The sequence below is a fragment of the Hipposideros armiger genome, unplaced genomic scaffold, assembly GCF_001890085.2.
Source record: "Hipposideros armiger isolate ML-2016 unplaced genomic scaffold, ASM189008v1 scaffold_99, whole genome shotgun sequence".
Classification (NCBI taxonomy): Eukaryota; Metazoa; Chordata; class Mammalia; order Chiroptera; family Hipposideridae; genus Hipposideros; species Hipposideros armiger.
In genome coordinates this window covers 660,607-680,293 of record NW_017731449.1, presented here as the reverse complement: position 1 = coordinate 680,293, position 19,687 = coordinate 660,607, and the positions used below count along the sequence as shown (strand labels likewise).

At 42.0% G+C, this 19,687-nt stretch overlaps 1 protein-coding gene across 27 annotated transcripts in view; it reads right to left on the bottom strand.

The window, feature by feature from the left end:
* Positions 1 to 19,687, bottom strand: part of NRXN3 (neurexin 3) — a 1,587,373-nt gene that overhangs the window by 1,235,409 nt on the left and 332,277 nt on the right. The window lies entirely within an intron of this gene.

Here is a 19,687-nt window from a genome sequence, read left to right as displayed (position 1 = left end):
CCCAACAAGATGGTGAAACTTTGGAACTCCCATCAGCATATCTTTCTCTGAATGTTTGTCTATTCCGATGATGTGTTGTCAGAGAGTAGAATGATGTCACAGAAAAACTATGAAGAAAGAAGAAATGGGTTCCACGATGCGGTAGCCCTAATCAGTTCTCGCCGTGAGCCTCTGTGAGCCCTAACGTCCTTGTTTGTAAAACCAGGGATTCCACTACGCTCCCTACGTAACCCAGAAGACTATTTGAGACTCACATAAAAGAGCCCATGGAAATGTACTTTTCCTGATTCTGAAGTTCAACTCGCCACTGTATTTCCTCATCCTATGACCCATGTGGACCAGCAGTGTCCAGGATGTGGTCTGGATGAGGGGAGATGCTAGCACGGAGAAGGTACCACAGACACTTCCTGTGCCCTGATCCTCTCCTCTCTGCTCACCTTTATACTCCAGTGATGGCTCCTGCAAACGGCCGTGTTTATGTATAACTCGACGGCACTTTGCCTCAGGTGCATCATGTATCTACGTCTCATACTGTGCCCTGTAGCTTCTCTGCCACCAGCATGTGGGAAGCCTGCAGCAGCCCGCAGAGCATAGGAGCGAGCATGGGATGTAAGAGTGTGAATGCCTCATGAGGCAACTTTTAAGTCCTAGGTCCCTACGCTCCAGGTCTGAGCCCACCTAGGCCTCCGAGGAGCACTGTTATTACAATTGATATGATCACTGCTCAAATACATTCCTTCAGATAATCCTTTGCTCTGTAACTAGATGCCACGCTTAAGTGGTTTTAATATGTTGAGGACCCCTGTTGAAATCCAAAAACTCCTGGCTCCTTCCCTAGAAAAAATGCACAGAAACACAAAGTTTTGTATAGTATATCAGGAAGTCTGTGGACCCTGTGAAGCCCGTTTATGACCTCAGGTCGTGACTGCATCATCCCAGTTGGAATTTAGAGAAATTATAGGAAACAGATATCTGGCCAGGTTGTCTGCACCCACCCCAGGGCTGACCTGGTCCTTAACTAATCATAACCATAGAGATCACCTTAAATCAGCACAACCAGTTTTAGAGAACCCCTAATTGGAAGGACACTATAAAGTCTAGGTGCCTCAAAGTCTCACATGAAGCCAGACCTCTCAGAAAAACCTAAAGCCCCAAGTTTAGCTCTGGAATCAATGTGATGATTCTCTTTCACCCACTCCTATCCTAAACCCACAATGTCTTTCTGAGATAGAATGTCAAATAAGGTTCTCATAGTCCCTACCACATTGACAAGTATCGCTTTAGAAAACAATCAATTGCCCCCCTCACCCCGCATTCATTTTTATCCCAATCTATACATTAATCCTTAGACCAGTGGAACTAGCTCAGTAGTGACCAGCTCCTTATGGTAATAATCCATATATATATAATTTATATATAATAACTCTCCATAAGCACCAGTCGGCTGGCTTATTGGGGTAACTGTGTGTCTTAGTTTGGGTTTCTGCAGGAGCAAACTTTGAGACCAGAATTGAAGAGCAGGTAATTTATTGGTAGGATGATATGGGGTGTGACATAAGGATGGGACAGCAGTCAATACAGGGGACGTTATTAAGCTAGCTCTCACTAAGGGAAAATGGAACTTAAACTCACTGAGAAAAGTCTAGGAGCCAGTGAAAAACGCCAACCATTGTTGGCTGAGGGATCCTGGGGAAGGGAGCCATTAACTCCTCTGCACTTCTGGCCTATAGCACAGGACACAAAGTAGGGCCCAGTGGAAAGAAAAAGCCCCCAAGCAGAAGCATGCACATGCTGATGTAAGGTGGGCTAGTAGTGTGCATGGCAGTGGTAAGAATAAGAAGACATGGGAGGGGCTGTGTGAGCAACTGCTGTACCATGAAATACTCTCAGGCACTAAACCTTGCTCTAAGAATTAGAAACCATAAGTCTGATGGGAACACCGAGCAGACCAGGACACATGGATTCAAACCATAAAAATGTCACTTGGGAATGGCATAAATCATAGCTAAGCTCTAGTCCACATCAGCAGCATACCACCACAATTAGCATTTAGTTAGCCCCTACCAAGAGCAAGATAGGGCGCTTGGCAGCTAGGCACTTACACATACATTTTCGTATTTAATCCTCAGTACTGCCCTATACATAAACATTGTTATCCCTTTTATGGATTTGGAAAATGATAGCTCTTAAAGTTCAAGTTGCCTTATCCAATATGATACATTTAGTAAGAACTAGACACAAGATTCAAAGGTCTAACCCCACCCTCTCTACTACACTGTATTATTCTTTAGACTTCTTAGGGTCTTCTTCCCCCACTTTTTCTCATAGAGAATATTTACTGCACCCTGATGATGCGAGCCACTGCAGAAAGCACTAGCATACTAAGCTTCACAAAAACCACGTGATGTGGGTGCAATCATTAACTTCCTTGTACATTTGGAATAACTACTGGGTTGTCGGAAAAGTCATGATGCATTTTTGCAATGAAAAACATAGAAAAAATACGTCATGACTTTTCCGACAGCCCAATAAATCTTGGAAAACTTTAGTAATGTCCTTAAATCAAAAACTAGTAAAGTGATAAAGCTGGGACCAGAAATCAGGTCTTTTTACCAACAAAGCTCGCACTTTTGATGATTATGCTGTTTTGCGACATAATCCTAAGAATAATACAGGTATAAATGGATGGGTGCCTCCTACGGAGGCTGCCAAAATCAACCTGCCATATAATCCAGAATAAAACTAAGCCCCAAATTCAACTTTTCCCTTCCCCTTGCCACCCGCCCTCCGGGATTTCACCCAGCAAACATTCGAGAAGCAGAATGTCAGACACCTTCATATGCGGCAGAAGAGGGCAGCTCAGCAGTCATTTCACTCTCCCGCATGGGAAAAGGACTTTTTTCTCAATTAAAAGATAAGACACATTCAAGGCATTGACTCTCATTTCCTTACATTACTGCTCTAATGTGCTCATTATACCCAATTATTAAACGTGCTTTATTTTGATTAGATGGTCCTTACTTATAACAAATGAACAATCAGGTCTGTCCTTGTCCGCCTCTATTTGTGTACATACACATATGGGGAATGGGGAAGAAAACTTAATTTTTATAATAAAACTGTTAATGTAGAACCAACCATTATCACTAAAAGTACATGTAATTGCCTACTAGAAAACATACTGCACAAATACAGGTTGGAGAACACCTGTTTCTGGTGAATATCAAAGATAAGAAAAGAGGAGAATCTAGGGGTCCTAGTGAAATACAAAAAGGCTACCCCCGATAAAGGGTAATGTAGTGCCAGGAACGCTGAAAAGGAATGTGGCATAGAGATCGTCTCAGAACTCTACACCAGAACCTGGTTTAGAACTTTACGTATTGAAGAGAAAGAGAGAACATACAAGGGCTCCGAAGGATGACTTGACAGTGATTAAAACAAAACAGGATCTAGAAATTGTGGTTAAAGAAACGAGATGACTACATCTGGCTGGCTGCTCGGCATCACCTTTGCTCCTTATTGCCTTGTAGAGAGCGTGTTATTTATGGATTGGGCAACCACCACTCACATACACATTTCACTCTTACTTCACTTTCAGAATATGATTATGACAGTCTCGAAAATCTCATTTTATAAAGTTTACATTGGTATAAAATTCAGCGTGGCCTTCACAGATCCACTGACATCTGTGCTTGACATTTTCTTCTAGCTGTCAGCATTTATCTAGAGTCATTATTGTCAGTGAACATTTCTTATTTATCTCAGCTTTGATAGAAAAAAACCATTGTAAGTTTAAAAGCCTCCACCCTGAATTCCATGTTATTCAAAAAAGAGGCGGTCAACTCCCTGTTACTTCATTATCTCCCTGTGGTGGAGGCCAACTAAAGATGCTCTAGACGTCATTTGGTTTAAATCAGAATTTCCATAATTAGGGCAAACAAGCTAGAAAAAGCTATCTTCAAACTTTTTCAACCCAGTCTTCCCCCCTCCTCAAGTTCTCCCTTACTCCATGAGAATAGGCTGGATTTTTTCAAACCTGTTCTAAGTTTGGCAGAAATGTATTAAACTTACATCTATTTAGCACCTCCTGAGTGTCAAGAACTATGCTCAGTGCTATAGATGCAAATGATGTGCTGAGAGAGTATGGAGACATATTGAGGAAAGCAAATGCAGAAACAGATAATCATAATTCAATATGATGAGTGCAACAGTATCCATATGTACAGTATTTTCCAGTGTGGTGAGGGATGGAAAGAGCGGGAGAAACGTTAGGGAGGGCTTGCTGGAGATAGGATGCCTGAGCTGATTCTTTGAGGATGAGTATGAATTAACTAAGGAAATAGGGAAAGGCCAATGTTGGCCGAGGGGGGAACTCAAGCAGACCATGGAGTTGAGAAACAATATAAATATTAAATACAGAGAACTACCAGCAACTGGGTGTTGCTGAAGGGTAAAAAGTAAGGTAAAGGTTGATGGGAACAAAAGGCTGAGAAATTAATTGGTAGCCGTATTGTGGAGGGCCTTATAAAGACAATTGGACATTATCCTATAAGTAGTAGGGAGGTGACAAGGGTTTTAATCAGGTAAGTTTTACATTTTGCATAGTGAACGTGGGAGACTGTACGCTAGTGATATGGGAAGATGGACTTGAAAAGAAGAAGACTGGAGGATGTGATATCAGTTTGGAGGGTGAAGCTGTGGGAGAGCAAACTACATAGATCTGAACATTAGAGGTGGTAGCAGCAGTAACAGAGAGGAAAGGATGGAATTGACTGCTACTAAGGAAGAAATACTAAGTAGAGCTCAGTTGTTCATAGAAGATATGAAGAAGGGCAGGGTGAGGTTTCTGAATTAGCTAGCTAGATGATAGCAGTGCCACATTCAGAAATGGCAAATATTGGAAGAATAGCAAATTTAGTGAGAAGAAAATCATGAGTCTAATGAAGGTTCATTGGATCTGAAAGACAGAATTCAGGTTTCAGTGAGTTGGGTAATGAATAGTGGTTTGGATAAAAGAAGAGGGAAAGGGAGAGAGAGAAGAAAAGGGAGAGGGAGGGGGAGGGGGGAAGAAGGGGAAGGAGAAGAGGAAGGAAAAGGGAGGAGGAGGAGGAGGAGGAGGAGAAAGCAAACAGAAGCAAATGGAAGCTAAAGGGATATGAGGTCAAGCAGGGGAGGATATTCGGTAGGTAGGGGCATGAGGAAGGCTACTCTAAGCAGACAGGATGGACCGGCCAAGTGGCTCAGTTGGTCAAGAGCTCACTCAAGAGTCTGAGCTCTGAGCAACAGCGGTTCGAGTCCGGCCCAAGCTGAGTTGCCGCTGAGCTGCCAACAGGTAGCAGGATGGCTCAGCTAAAAAAAAAAAAATAGCAGACAGGATGAAGCCAAGTAAAGAGGAAAAGGCTAAAGATCATTGAGGGATGAGATTTGAACCAGAGAAGGAACCTCTAAGCCTAAAGGAAAGAACATGAGAATCGATCAGAGAGAAAATTTGTGAGTAAAAGAGAGCTAGAGAACTGAAGGAAATACCACAAAATAGCATCAGATTTCTCTAGAATTTAGAAGTAAGAGTTTTCCAATGATACTGAGAGTTAAATAAGGAAAATAGAAGAGTGGTGATATTTGGGAACTATCATTGAAGAATATGGGATGGAGAGATCACCACAAAGGAAAAATGTGGAATGAAAATGCTGAGAGCCCTGCTGAGGTTGAATATAATAACCCTTACCATCTCACAGGGTTACAATGAAGATCTAAAGTGACTGGATATACATAAAAGCCTGTTTTAGCATGATTATTCATACAAAATACAAAAGCACTTCCTGTTCTCATGGTATCCCCTTGCCTTTTGCTAGAGCTACTCTGGCCATCTTCTGAGTCCAGGCATGACCAATACTTGCTATCACAGTTAACTAGGAGTATGGGAAAACCAACAGTACCCTAGGACAAGCTGAGGTTGATAATATGTAATGGGATGCATTTAAGCCACCCCCAAAGCATAGCAGGAGAGCCCTTCATTTTAGCATCCTCAGCTAGGATAAGAGAGGCCGTTTCCACATTCATAAAACCTTCCCCAAAATAATTCACCTTCTTGGAAAGAAGGATAAAATAAATGGAGTCCCCAAATGTCCATAGTTTTCCTAAGGATAGAAAGACAGTAAGCATGTTAGAGAGGAAGTCTGTGTGCCTCTGGCCTTTATCCACCACCTAATGGAGCTCCCTTCCCACTCCCCCAATCTCATGGAGGGGTCCAAACGCCATGCCAGACAGAAGGCACAGTACAAGCATAAAAGGAAGTGGCCCTCTGATTCAGTATGCATCTGCGTGTACGGATAGCAGAAAGTAGCTGAGCTCCAAGATGAGTCCTTTTGTAAAAACAAACAAAACATGCATGCCCCTGGGTAAACCCCAAATCCTCTCTCAAGCCAATGTTGTAAGGAAATTTGTGATTCAGGCAAAATTTCTGCTTCTCCCCTTCCATCGGGCAGTTTTAGTTTTAGTGATTCTCTTTATGGTATGCAAATACCCAGCCTAGGATACCTCTGATTTCATGATTATAGCAATTGGACACTGATAAGAAAATTGACATGCGTGTAGAAGGGACATCTTACTCTCATCTTTTGCAGCTGGGACACATGCAGGAATAGCCACCTGGATCTGCTCCCAGGCACAGGCCAAGGGCAGGCCAGCTCTGACCTTTGGCTGACCTCCATCAGCTCTTGGTCTGAGCTTCCTCAAAGGAGCTCTGGACATCTATTACCATGAGGAGAGGCCAAGCTCAGATTTGTGTACAATGGCCAGAAATGGGGCAAAAAAGAAGAGACAGATTGCAAAAATTAAAGGCATTTCAAGAAAATGGGGAAAGACATCAAATTTGAAAATAAATGAAAGTGAGAGTACTCAGAGGATCCAGATGAGAGACCCCATCCCACCCAAAAAGGAGCCATTTTTCTGTGCCTTAGTAAGACTCTGCATTTGACTATAACTAATGAGAAGACAAAAGGGGGCCTTAGGAAAGGCAGGGGTGGGGAGGTATATCACCTTGTCCCTAAAAAGGATTTACCAGGGACTCCGAGTTAGTCAGTCTGGCTTTTGGATTTTACAACTAAATAGAGTAAAACCTGAAAATTTTGGAAGAATATATTCTTAAAAGTATTTATATTATATTCTACCAGTTAAATCCTGGCAGAGTTTACTAATGTTCCTAATGTTTGCTCTGGCACCAGGATGACCTCAGGTCAGATCCTAAAACCAGTGCTCCATGAATAACTAGGCCTACTTCCTACCTACACTTGGTTGCTTGGATGAGGGCCATGCCTAGCATACAGGCACCTCAGCAGGATCACCCACCACTGGTGGTTCCCCTGAAGTATCAAACTCAGAAGATATCAATTACCATGGCAACCCTTCCCCATCTTCCATCACCTGAAAACCAACCTGTAGAAGCTTAAGTGCCTCAACAGCTGAAAATGCAATTCTCCCAAGGGGAAATAAAAAGGCTCTAAGTGAACTTTCTTCTGCTGAAAGGGGCTAATTCTCACCATGGTGGTTGAGAGCCAGGTCCCAAACCCTGATCATTTCTACATCCTGCTATTCAGTGAGTTACATACAGATAAAACAAAACTCAACACTTCTATCCATGGTGCTGAAAACTACCAAAGGAGCATACGGCACACCAGCAAATGATTGTTTAAAAAAGGCAGAGGGACTCGGATGGAACATGGACAACCAGGACAGCCCTAGTGGCTGGAATACATGGTTGTTTATCAGGCCACATGCACAACAAAAGAGCCTTTTTATTTCCTTCATCTTCCTGATTTCCCAAACGGTGGTTTTGCTATGAATGTGTTGCATTTTGGCTATGTTGAAAATTCCTATGTGAATTTTAAGAGATATCCAATTTACAGTGAATTACATTGCACTTGTGTAATTATTTATTCACTCAATAAATATTATTGACCCAGTTCCACAGTGGAGAACTATGCTAGATGCCGAGGATTCTGTGCAGAGCAAAGCAAAGCCCCTGGCTGTGTGATTCTCTCACCCAGTCTAGAGGTGTGTTGTTCTATATAAAAGTCATCCAAGAAAAGGCAAGGTGGTTGCAAGGTGATTTGTTGATGAGAGATAGGATGGCCCAGCATGACAGGCTGGAGATGCCACAATGGGGACACTACACCATGATTGGACAAGAGCCACTATGTTTTTTAGAGCAGAAGAGAGCCAACTCAAAGGGCTGGAAAATCTTGTCACCCACGACCCAGAGCTATAGGAGCAGATAACTGAGGGGAGGATAGAGAACTGGGGATGCAGTCTCTGCTGATTAGAGCAAAGATAAAACAAAGAAGAGGCAGGATCAGGAAATTTCTGTGGGGACGAAGAGGATGGTGCGAAGCTAGGTTCGACTTGCTTCAAGGAAATGATTTTGACCTGAAATTGCAGGGGTGCCTGAGATCCAGAAGGAAAGAAAAAAGGCCTTGTTTCTCTAGTGATCAATAGAATTACAGAACTTAGTTTCTACTTATATTTTCTCTCCCCAGTTTGCCACAGTCCCCACCACTTACTTATACCCAACCCAAAGCATTTGAATTTTCACTCTTACTTTATGCCATTTTCTAGAAACCTCACTTCCCACACAGTCAAATACTTCTTCTTCCAACCTAATCTAAATTTCACCTGCTGCCACTTTGCAGCTATGTCTGCTTGCCGGGTGAGAGGAAGATTTGGTGTTAAACAGACATGTGCAGCCGAAGGACTCTCCACTTTTTGCCCCGTTGCATTAGGTCAGGCTTTATTATGAGGGCACACCCTCCTGATGCTCATCTGTCACATCATTTTAGCTCTACTTGCAGTAGTAGGAAGAGCACGGAATGGTGAGTCAAGAGCCCTGGGTTATTAGTACCAGTTTTGTGATTTTAGACCTCAGTTTCTTCCTGTGGAAAATGAAGGCATATGACTAGTAGACAGCTTAGCATTATGCCTTCTCTACAGAACTGCAGCTACAAGAAGGCAAGTATCTCATTTGTCTTGAGCAAAAAATTTAAGGGGGCACCTAAAAAACTTCAGTAGCCAAGATAAATAATATTTAATGCAAATTTTTTTAAAGATTTTTATTAGGGAATTTGGGGGATGGGAACAGCGCTGGGGAATTGGGGGAAGGGGAACAAGACAAGTTGTTGTCCTTTTGTTCTTCAGTCTAGTTGTGGAGGACGTTGCTTCACTGACCCAAGTTGGCACCATCATTGCGCTCTTCCCGGGCGAGGCAGATCAGTTGCCGGCTTCTGGACGGCCGCTCACTGCGGCTGCTGGCCGCTCACGCTGGCTGCTGGCCACACACGGTAGCCCATGGCAACCCACTGCAGCAGGGGCTGCAGCCTACGCCGTCGCCAGGGACTCACAGCAGCCCAGCTCCAGGTTGAGCTGTTGTTCAGCATCTTAGCTGTGGAGAGCAGTGTCACTGGCCCTCGTATGTGGGAACCGGGGCCCTGCTGCTCACAGCTGGCATCCCAAGCCAACTCTTAACCAACGCGCCACTCAGCCAGCCCTAATGCTATATTTTAAGAAATAAAAATGAATGTAAAAATCTATGATGAAAAAAATTCCAAAATTTGAAATAAAGGCAGGATCCGACTGTACTCACAGGAGCCTCCCTAACTCGCTGCATCCTAAAGTATAGATCCTATAAGAGAAGTCCGCTGTGCCTATGGGATTCTATGATTCTCATGAATTCAGTTTAAACTGATTCCACGGGCAACTGTTTCATCACCTTTACCCTGAAGCTATCAAAATTTTAATCTAGGGACTTACTCCATCGTTTCTAACACTAGAAATTATACTTGGGGTCAAACATGCCTGGCTCTCTGACTTACGGACTCTACCTTTATCTGCAAAATGGGAACAGCATTATCCCAGCCTCACGGAGTTGTGGGGGGACAACTGAAATGAAATGAAACACCAATCCAGACTGCATCCCAAATCCTAGCTAGTGAACTGAAAAAGTTGAGCGATTGCTCGCAGAGTGTGGAGACATAAAGCAATTTCCTAGAAAAACAACATAAAATACGTTATTCCACTGAAGGCAAGTTGGTGCGTAGCCTCCATCGAGGAAGGCAAAATGATCAAGCACTCCTTCCGCCTCTGGGCCAGCAGCAAGGCAAAGCGAAATAACAGAGAGAGACCAAGTCTGACAAGATGAAAAGCTCTCTCGGTTCATTTAAATTTGGGTTGTCTTTCTGCCACTAACTCCCTCAAACTCGCAGAAGAATATAAAAAAGATCATCTATAACTGGGAATACTTTGAAAAGCAAAGGAGCTATAAAAGAAAGTGAATTGAGTTTAATATTTATACAAGGCAATCCTAATTAAATTAACACACTCACAGATAGGCTAAGCAGCAGATAGTGGTCTGCTTTTCTTCTCATTATCCTTTCCCTACCGATTACTGCACAGGGTTCTTTTTTTTTTTTTAAATATTCAATTCTCCTTGATACCTTTTATTTCACAGAGAAAGAAGAAAATCAGCAAACGACAATCTTTTTAAAGAAGAAAATAAATATCAGAAGCCATTTCTTCTAAATAAGAGATGCAGTCCCGTAGTCAAATAATAAAGGACAAATAATAAATCAGAAATTAGCATGGTCACTATGAGGCCCAACATCTACAATCATTCATCATTGACAAAATACTTTAATGCCTGCTATTTTATTTAATTCTATTTACACCCCTGCCCTCCACTAGCCAATGAAAGGTATTTTTAATCCCGTTTTTCAGATCATGAAAATTGGAGCTTAGAGAGTTCAATAAGCAGGATTCTAGAAGACAATGTAGAAAAGGGGTAGGGAGAAGTAAAGGGATGGATGTAGTTTTCTGATATTACTCTTGGTGACTTTAGGAAGTTAGTCAGTAGAACCTTCAGCAGTGAACTCTGGAATTCATGGACACTCTTAAATCAACAAGTCATTTCTGTCCAGCCCTAGAAGGTCCCTCGGATTCTATTGCTCAGGACTACCTGACTCCCTCCATCCACACAGCCCTGCACCAACAGTCTTCAGTTTGGCCCTCACTGAGATGAAATGGCTTCATCCAGCCAGGATAAAAACAGAAAGCTCCTTTGGGGTATTTTTACATGATATCAGCAAAAACAGTCACCGAACTTGGATATTCAGGGAGAACGGGGAACATGAAGCCACTTCTTTCTACAACTTCTATTCAATGCTGCTTTATCCCCTTTAGCCCAACTCTGCTTCCCCATCTATAAAACAGAAGTAATCGTGGGAGTATCTGAGATGGTGCTACCTGGCATAGGTCACCAGTCTGGCACAAATAAACTCTTAATAAAAAAAAACCCAGAAATAATCATAATTCCTACCTACTTCTTAGGATTATTGTAAGTATTAAATAATCAAATATTAAATAAGTATTAAATAACCAGCCCCTGGTGCACAGGAAATAGTCAGTAAATGTTAGTTACTATTATCAGATAAGGCAGAAATGCTCCATTTTTATTGCTAAGGGAATGAAGAATGAGGAACCCAAGGTCACAGCCTGAATGAGATAAAGTGTGCAAACCCTTAGCCCAGTGCTTAGCATAGGAAAGCTCAAAGTGAATAATAATAGTATTCCTTATTTTAAAATTTTATTTTATTTTATTTTTGTCAGATATCACACTGGAATCCAGCTTTTGTGATTCCAAACTCTGTATCTATAGAAACATTTGCATCATGTTGACATGAGAAGGCCAGGCCTGCTGGCTTTAGTGCTGTCTGTGCAGATGTAAAGTTTGAGGCCCAGGGGTCTCTTCAAAGTCAAGAGAGGGACTGCAGACCGTGTCTAGACAGCCACTTGATGTCCTTCTGCACGGCAGACGTCCACAATGGCTTGGCATGCTTTCTGATTGTATCAGCCTATTCTGTTGCTGTTGAGTTGTGACACATCCCATAGGACACTCCTCCTTTGCAAACGTATCTCTGGGATGCAGCTGCTCAGGGTCTGCAGGTAAGCAATTCCATGGCAAGCTAGGCTTCCCACTGCTTTCACTCTCTGGCCATATTCCCTTTCCGTTTCACTAGACTCACAATTATGTGGCCTGAGTTCCAGGAACACAATGAAGAAAGCCTTGAAGGAAGGAAGTGCCTTATCAATCCTCTTTCAGCCAGCAAGCCAGGAACACATTTGAAGCTCTGTCCCTAAACCAGAACTGAAAGAGAAATCTGAGGCCCTATCACCTAGTCCCTTTACTTCAAAAAATGAAGACCTAAGATGAAGGGAAATTAAAAAATTAAGGCCATTCTTTAGAGCAAAACCAGGAGAACTCACTAGACCAACACTATCTCGATTTCTATTGGTTGCCAGCTAATCTCTCCTAAAGTATTAATTGGTAATTACAGAGTAAGCTGATAAAGGGATTATGGTTAGACCCCTCTCAGGAGTATTTTAGTTTAGCGAGATTTGACTCCCCACCCAGATGAAGTAATTACGGTGTAAAGTCATGCAGAGGGACTGGCTCCTGGGGCAAGTGGTCAGGCCTTTTTAGCCCTCAGATTATTGTCCACAGAAGGCAGAACACAGGTAGGGCTGGGGCTACAGTAGGAGAGTTCCTGCCTGTATCTAAGGTAAGTGAAGGGTGTCCCCCATCATGCTCGTATTCCCTTGATGACACAAACAAAAGAAACAGTCAGGTTTAGTGACTTTCACCATGTAACTGACCAATGCTCTCAGCACCTAGGCATACGGGCCAGTGCTGATTTTCATGGTTCCCTCTATCCTACATCCTCTGCCTCAGCCCAGCATTTCCCTGACCCATACGGACACCACGAATTAGGAGCCAGCTTGCAGAGTAGGGAGCAAACATATTTAGGTCTCTCCCTGCCAAATTTTGAAAGTTGGAAACATTGCCCCTAGACTTTTCACTTGACGACATCCTGTGCAAAGGGCCCTCCCCATTTTCTAAGCATTCTGAGAACTCAAATTTCTACGAAAATAGAGAAACAGGGTTGATGTCCCCCATAATATCCAGAGGTTCTTAAAAATAGGAGGAAGCTAGCAAAACACAGAAAGGATTGTCAGAGAAGTAGATCAGATAAAAATGCCGACAGAACAGTTAAGAGGATTATGGCAAGTAGATTAGCTACCAGGAGGATGCAATTGGGGGTAGGGATAGGCGGGATACTATTGGAATCATCATTCCTTCTTCAGACAAACTCACATCCAGGCTCCCAGACCCTCACCCTGTGTCTTTTCATGACTCTCTTTTCCTATTATGATCTGATTCATTTAGATGACATTTTCAGCCACTTCACTTACATCCAGATGAGGTTTGAGCAATAGATCTTACTGAGGAGAAACAGAATCAGTAAAACATTCCAAGCACGGACACCTTGGAATCAGGAGTCAAATAAAAAAAGTGGAACAAGGAAGCAGGAAGAAGCTAAGAAAGCAAGTCTGACCTAACCTGCCCTCTCTGTGAGCCTCAATAGCAGCACAAAACAACAACATCAACAATAAAAATAAGCAGGGGACCGGAAGCAGATGTGTCCTGCCATTCCAGGGATTTATGTGCGATGTGAGACAGAGGATTCTGAAAATGAAGTTTATTGGACCAAAGAATTTGTTGCTGAGAGACGTTGCAGATAGATTTTTCTAAACCTCTTTGAATATGGGTTAGTTTCTTACCTGGCTCATGAGACTTCGGTGTGATGTTTTCTAACTTGAAGGTAAAAGATAGAGGGATTGGCTGAAAAATCACCTGGAGAGGTCGTTAGAAATAAATATGCCCACACCCTACCAGAAGAGATTCGGAGTCAGGTCTTGGGTGGAGCCAGGAACCAGTTTTTTAATAAACTGTCCAGGCATTCTGTCACACAGCTAGGCTTGAGAATTACTGGGTTAGAAAGATGAACACAAGTAGTCCCTCTGGGAGCTTGGCCCTGGTTCAGTAATTCTGTTAACAGATATGCATGCCCTATAACATGGCTTCTTGCAAACACACACGTATAACACTTTCTTTCAGTAGATCACTGTAACACAATGTAGAAATCTTTATCCCCCACTCTCGTATATCCTAGAAGAGCACTGCCCACATGTAGGTAGAAATATATACATATTCAGTAAAGACAAAGAAGTACTATACATGAAGATTTCTGAGACTAGTGCAATGGTTCCAAATAAAGCCAACCAGTTCTCAAGCACTGTGTCTGTGGCACACCTTTGTGACAGAAGTCACTTAAAGATGTATTGCTAGCGTACATTATCATCAGCAGCAGCAGCAGTGTTTTTAAAAAGTACCAAAATATGTGGGTTATTTACTTCTTTTCCCTCATCTGATTCCTAAACAGGGACATTGATTGGCACCATGTTTTTTAGTGGAAAGAAGCACTGAAATTGAAAGGTCACCCATTCGGTTGTGGCTTTCTCTATTATTTCCTGGCTGTGCAGGATGCTGACCCACATTTAGATACTTGATTGAAGGCAGATCTACTAATCATCCTCTTTGATATTTCTTACTAACCATTAGTGGGCCCTGTGGTCTAACCACTGGCTAGTTAAGATTTGAATCAGAGGGTAGAAAGAGTTTGTTTGGCTCTGAGCTAAGCCCTACACTCCAACCAAATTTATTGGAAAACTAATGGAAGTTTTGAACACAAGTACTATTGATAATAAAGTAGTATGTCAGTTCTCATTTGGCATTATTTCTTGAGTGTACAGAAACCCCCAGGACCTCCCAGGGAAAAGAGATGGCTCGATCAAGGCAAATTCAGACATTTTCCAGGCACTACACAGAGCCCAAGGCACTAAAGGTATCTACCGGCCAACCAGTTGACCCTCAGAGTAGTCCAGAGATACTCTGGGAACCAAGGGCAGGCACGAAGTCTTCAGGAAGTTCAGATCAGACTTGGGTTCGTTATTATGGGATGTGATTAGTGCTGTCTCATTGACTATATGAACATGATTTATCAGCCACTCACACAAAATAACATTGCTGAATTTTTATATATCTAAAAATTAATTTGATTGCAAATAACATAAGCCAAGATAAAATAAAAATTATAAATTAACATTCCTTTAAAGAATTAAAAAATATGAGTTCAGGTGTGGCTGGATCCAGGACCTTAAAGAGCATCATTACGGCTTAACTCTTTTCTTCCTCTGAATCTCTGATGAACTCTTTTCTCTCCAATTGATGGAAATGGTTCGTACTAGTAGTGCTTAACAACCCCACATGTTCAACAACCCCAGTGGACAGAGAGCACCTTCCCTGATGACCCTAGTGGAAAGGTAAAATCAGCTTGGGAAATATGAAAAATTAACAGCTGTAGGCAGAAGAACAGGCTATTCTGATTGATCAGGCCTAGATTACGTGCCCAACCTTATAACAGGAGGTAAGTTGGAGTGGAGGGATGTCCCACCTGGATCAGTTTACTTAGCCTCTTTTATTTTCAATTTTCTCCTTGTAAAATAAATTTAGGAATAACCTAATTTATAGGGTTGTTAATTAAATGAGATAGTGTTGTTGATTAAATGAGATAGTAGGTGTTCAAAAAAGTATAGTACCTGGCTCTTAGTAGATGCTCAATAAACATTAACCCTCTGCCTTGAGCATACCCTCCCTCCACCATTACAGCCTTTACCTTGTCATAAGATGACCCCTAAATCAAACTGGCCAGGTGACAAATGTCCTACTTTAAAAAATCTATGATAGAAAAAATAAACAATAAGGATATTTTATTGAAGTTTGATTAAAATCATTCCTCTTCATCTGTTATCTATTCCGTTCTGTTCATTTATCAGTAGATTAAAAAGCAGTAGGTCACAGGCCGGCTGAGTGGCGCAATGGTTAAGAACTGGCTTGGGACGCCAGAGGGCCCTGGTTCGGATCCCACATATGAGGGCCAGTGACACTGCCCTCTACAGCTAAGATGCTGAACAACAGCTCAGCCTGGAGCTGGGCTGCCGTGAGTCGCTGGCGATGGCGTAGGCTGCAGCCCCTGTTGCAGTGGGTTGCCATGGGCTACCGTGAGTGGCCATCCAATGGCCGGCGAGCGACTACCTCGCCCGGGAAGAGCACAATGATGGTGCCAACTTGGGCCAGTGAAGCAACGTCCTCCACAATTAGACTGAAGAACAAAATGACAGCAACTTGTCTGTTCCCCTTCCCCAATTCCCCAGCACTGTCCCATCCCCCCAATTCCCCAATAAAAATCTTTATAAAAAAAAAGCAGTAGGTCACTATTGTCTATAATAATAACTCTTAAAACAATGAAAGACAACGATTACGTCATTTTCACTCCTCTATTGGTCCTCAAGTTCCCTTTTATATATCCTCCAAATACACATTTCCATCCTTTCTTATTTCTTCATGTTAAACAGATAAGCTCTACTGAGAGAGAGAGAGCCTCTTATCCAGTTATATCATTGTCGTAGCTTACAATGTAAACCACACAATGTAATTAAAGCTTTCATAAGTTTTACAAAAGCATATGATCTATCATCCCAAGAATAATCTGGGAGTGCTTTGCTTACCCCAAAACTTACATCCATCCCCCCAAAATAATTCATACGAGAGCCTATAAAATGTTGCTCATTTCTCATCCTTGATTGCTAAGTGGTCATTGTCAAATTCATCCCAGGGCTTTAGGTAGGCACTTCTTCTGTATAGCATTGGTTAAATCAGATCTCTGTTTATATGACTTTCAAGAAAAGAAACTCTTCCTCCATTATTTACTTCTGCTGATTAATACCTAAATGGCCCCTATTCCATGTAATAGGTGTCGTTTTTGTAAATATGTGTCCTTTGCAGATGATCACATGCCAAACTAACCTAAACATCAAGAGAGATGGACCGAAGACAGTGAGAGCAATCATTTTTAATTGGCCTATGCCTTTCCTGTGGACAGGACTAAACACCAGAGAGGGGTAGAAAGAAATGATGGTGGAAAGAATGGGGGGGGGGTGAGGCGGGAAGGGGAGGAGAGGGAATAAGGGAGCATGCAATGGGTCTCCCATAAATTACTCCATTTGGACTTCAATTACATTGATTGATTTGCATTTGCCACCGATAGGAAAATGAGACTCTCGTTCCCTCCAGCCTTGTTTAGCCTGCAAATGGCAAAGTAAAACAATGTCATTCAGAAGCTATAAATCTGGCTGGGGAAAGAGTCCCACTGACAGCTTCCGTGCAGAGCTAATAAAAAAAGGGGAAAGATTAACTTCTCAGCGCCATCATTTTAATGTCCATGTCTCCTCTGCCTCCTGTGGGCCTTACAGCTCTCAGCCTTCACTGTAGTGATGGGCAGTGCACTGTCTCCTCTCATGAAGGGCCCGGTTGGACAACCATCCAACCTACCCAGTAATCATTCCTAGCCTCATCATTTTCAAGCTAATTTCAAAAAACACAAGGATAACGAAATCTCAACATAACATTGTGAGGAGGCAGGAAATAACATCTGTATTTTGTAAATAAAGATATTAAGGTTTTGAAAGAAGCTAAATTACTTTACCTAGCTTGTAAGTGAAAACCAGATTTAAACTTGTGCCATGTCTTCTGTGTTTTCACTCATGCAGCTCCGTTAATACATGTTCCCCTTCTTCCCCTGATTTACCTAGGAAACTCCTAACTTATTCTTTGAAGCCCTGAAAAAAACATCACCTTCTCTGTGAATTCTTCCCACTAACCTAGACAGTTGCTATTTCCTTGAGCAATTTGCATGTGACTTGATGATATTTCTCACTCTGTATTACGATATTTTTTTTTACCTCTACAAATAGAATGAGATGACTTCAAGGATAAGAATAGTGGTTTATTATTTTGTTTTCCCAGTGCCAGGTACATTGTATATGCTCAATTTATGTGTACTGGCTAAATGAATTAATAGTAAATGGTCTTAAATCACATACAATGAGGAACCACTTCAACGAAACGCTTCCTAAATAAAATACAGACAATGGAAGCAGCCATGGGATGGAATGAAATGAACCATTTTCTTCTGAGACACCATAATGACTGCAGTGAGCCAGCAGATGTGGGAAATTCAGCCATTCCATTCCTGGTGATTAGAGCCCAAGTTGTGAGTCTTGGGTGATGGCAAGAAGAGACCCCTTGGTTTGCCAAAATGGTCTTTAACACAAGCATATATCTCATAAATGGCTCCAAGATACCCAGTCCTCCTAGATCCTTTGCTACCATAAGTTTCAACTTCTTTGTAAGGTTTTCACATACTAAGGATTTTATTATTTGTCTACTCTGATCTGTAGACAAGATGCATGGTAAACTATTGAGCTACTTCCCGACATATAGCAGTATGATATTATACACCACAGCCCATCTCTGTGTAGGTTGGAGGGAAGCTGACTATCTGATTCCTTGGAAAAGACTGACAGTGGTTATGGTTTTTTGTTTGTTTGTTTGTTTGTTTATTTGTTTGTTTGCTTGCTTGTTTGTTTTTCCCATGACTAGGCTCCTAGTGGAGCAGAAGACATCACAGAGAAAATTTACAGTGATCAAATGGGATGACACATCATGGGCCTCCAAAATGGATTGTTTTATTTTGTTGTTGTTTTTCCTATAGTTTCGTATAACAAAACTCAAGAATTACACCCACCTTCCTCAGGATGTGTCCACCTGTGAACCAATCAGGGCAAGGACTGCGACCTCGCCACTTTCTAGCAGAGGACGAGACAAAGACCTAAGTGCAAAAAGTCTGGTTCCTGGTTGAAATTTTGCTTCTGTTAAAGCTTGTTCCCATCAAGGAAAAATACCAAACAAGAGCTCTCATGCCTATCCCCAGTTACAGCCTAAATATAACCTGCTTTTATTTCTACTGGACCTCCATACGTTTTGACAATTCACAGAGACTCTCTTATTGGTTCCCAGGCCACCTTTGCTTTGGGACCCTCACTTTTTTCTTTTTTACTTCACACGTAAAGCAAAAATCAACTTACACACATTCCCTAACTAACTCTAGCTCCTGGAACTCCAGACTGAGTGAGATCAACTCCTGGAGAGCAAGTCAAGTAACAAGGAGTGTCACTGTAATCATTTCAGGTGGGTGAAATGCCATGGGAACTACCACTTCTTCAAAATGCAGCCTCTTTTCTAACCTCCCATGTCCTTCACTGTGGACATCACATTTGGATGCTTGGCGTACTATATTACAGGAACTTTAAAACTGCCAAGAACCACTATAAATACTGTTCTAGGTATGTAAGCTTTAACTCCCTACATAGGATGTAATGGCCTCATGTGCATACACTATGCTTCTGGTCTTTTTCATACTCTATAGATTAATCTTCTATACCACCTGGGTTCTATAATAATGACTTAACAAAAGCAGGTTACTCTATTTGCACTGCAGCTCAGATACTCATCTAAGACATGCATATCATCCCAAAAGATCCATTTGTCTAGTCAGAAAGTTTAAGTACAGGAAGTTGGCTCTCTGATTTCTGCAGTGAGAATACATGAGGAGTGACAGCTACACAGAATTTGGACAAGCCTTTTCGACAGTCTGAACTGACAGTGAACATCTTGTGTTTCTTGCTGATGACTTAAGAACAGAATATGAGCCTGCATTTGCAGAGGTGAAAGTATGGTTTTTGACAACTGGATAGCCCATCTAACTATCTCAGGCACTTTTCTATTCTTTATTGCTGGCTTGTTCGGAATAATTGAGGTCCAAAACACCTTCTAGGGCTGTGA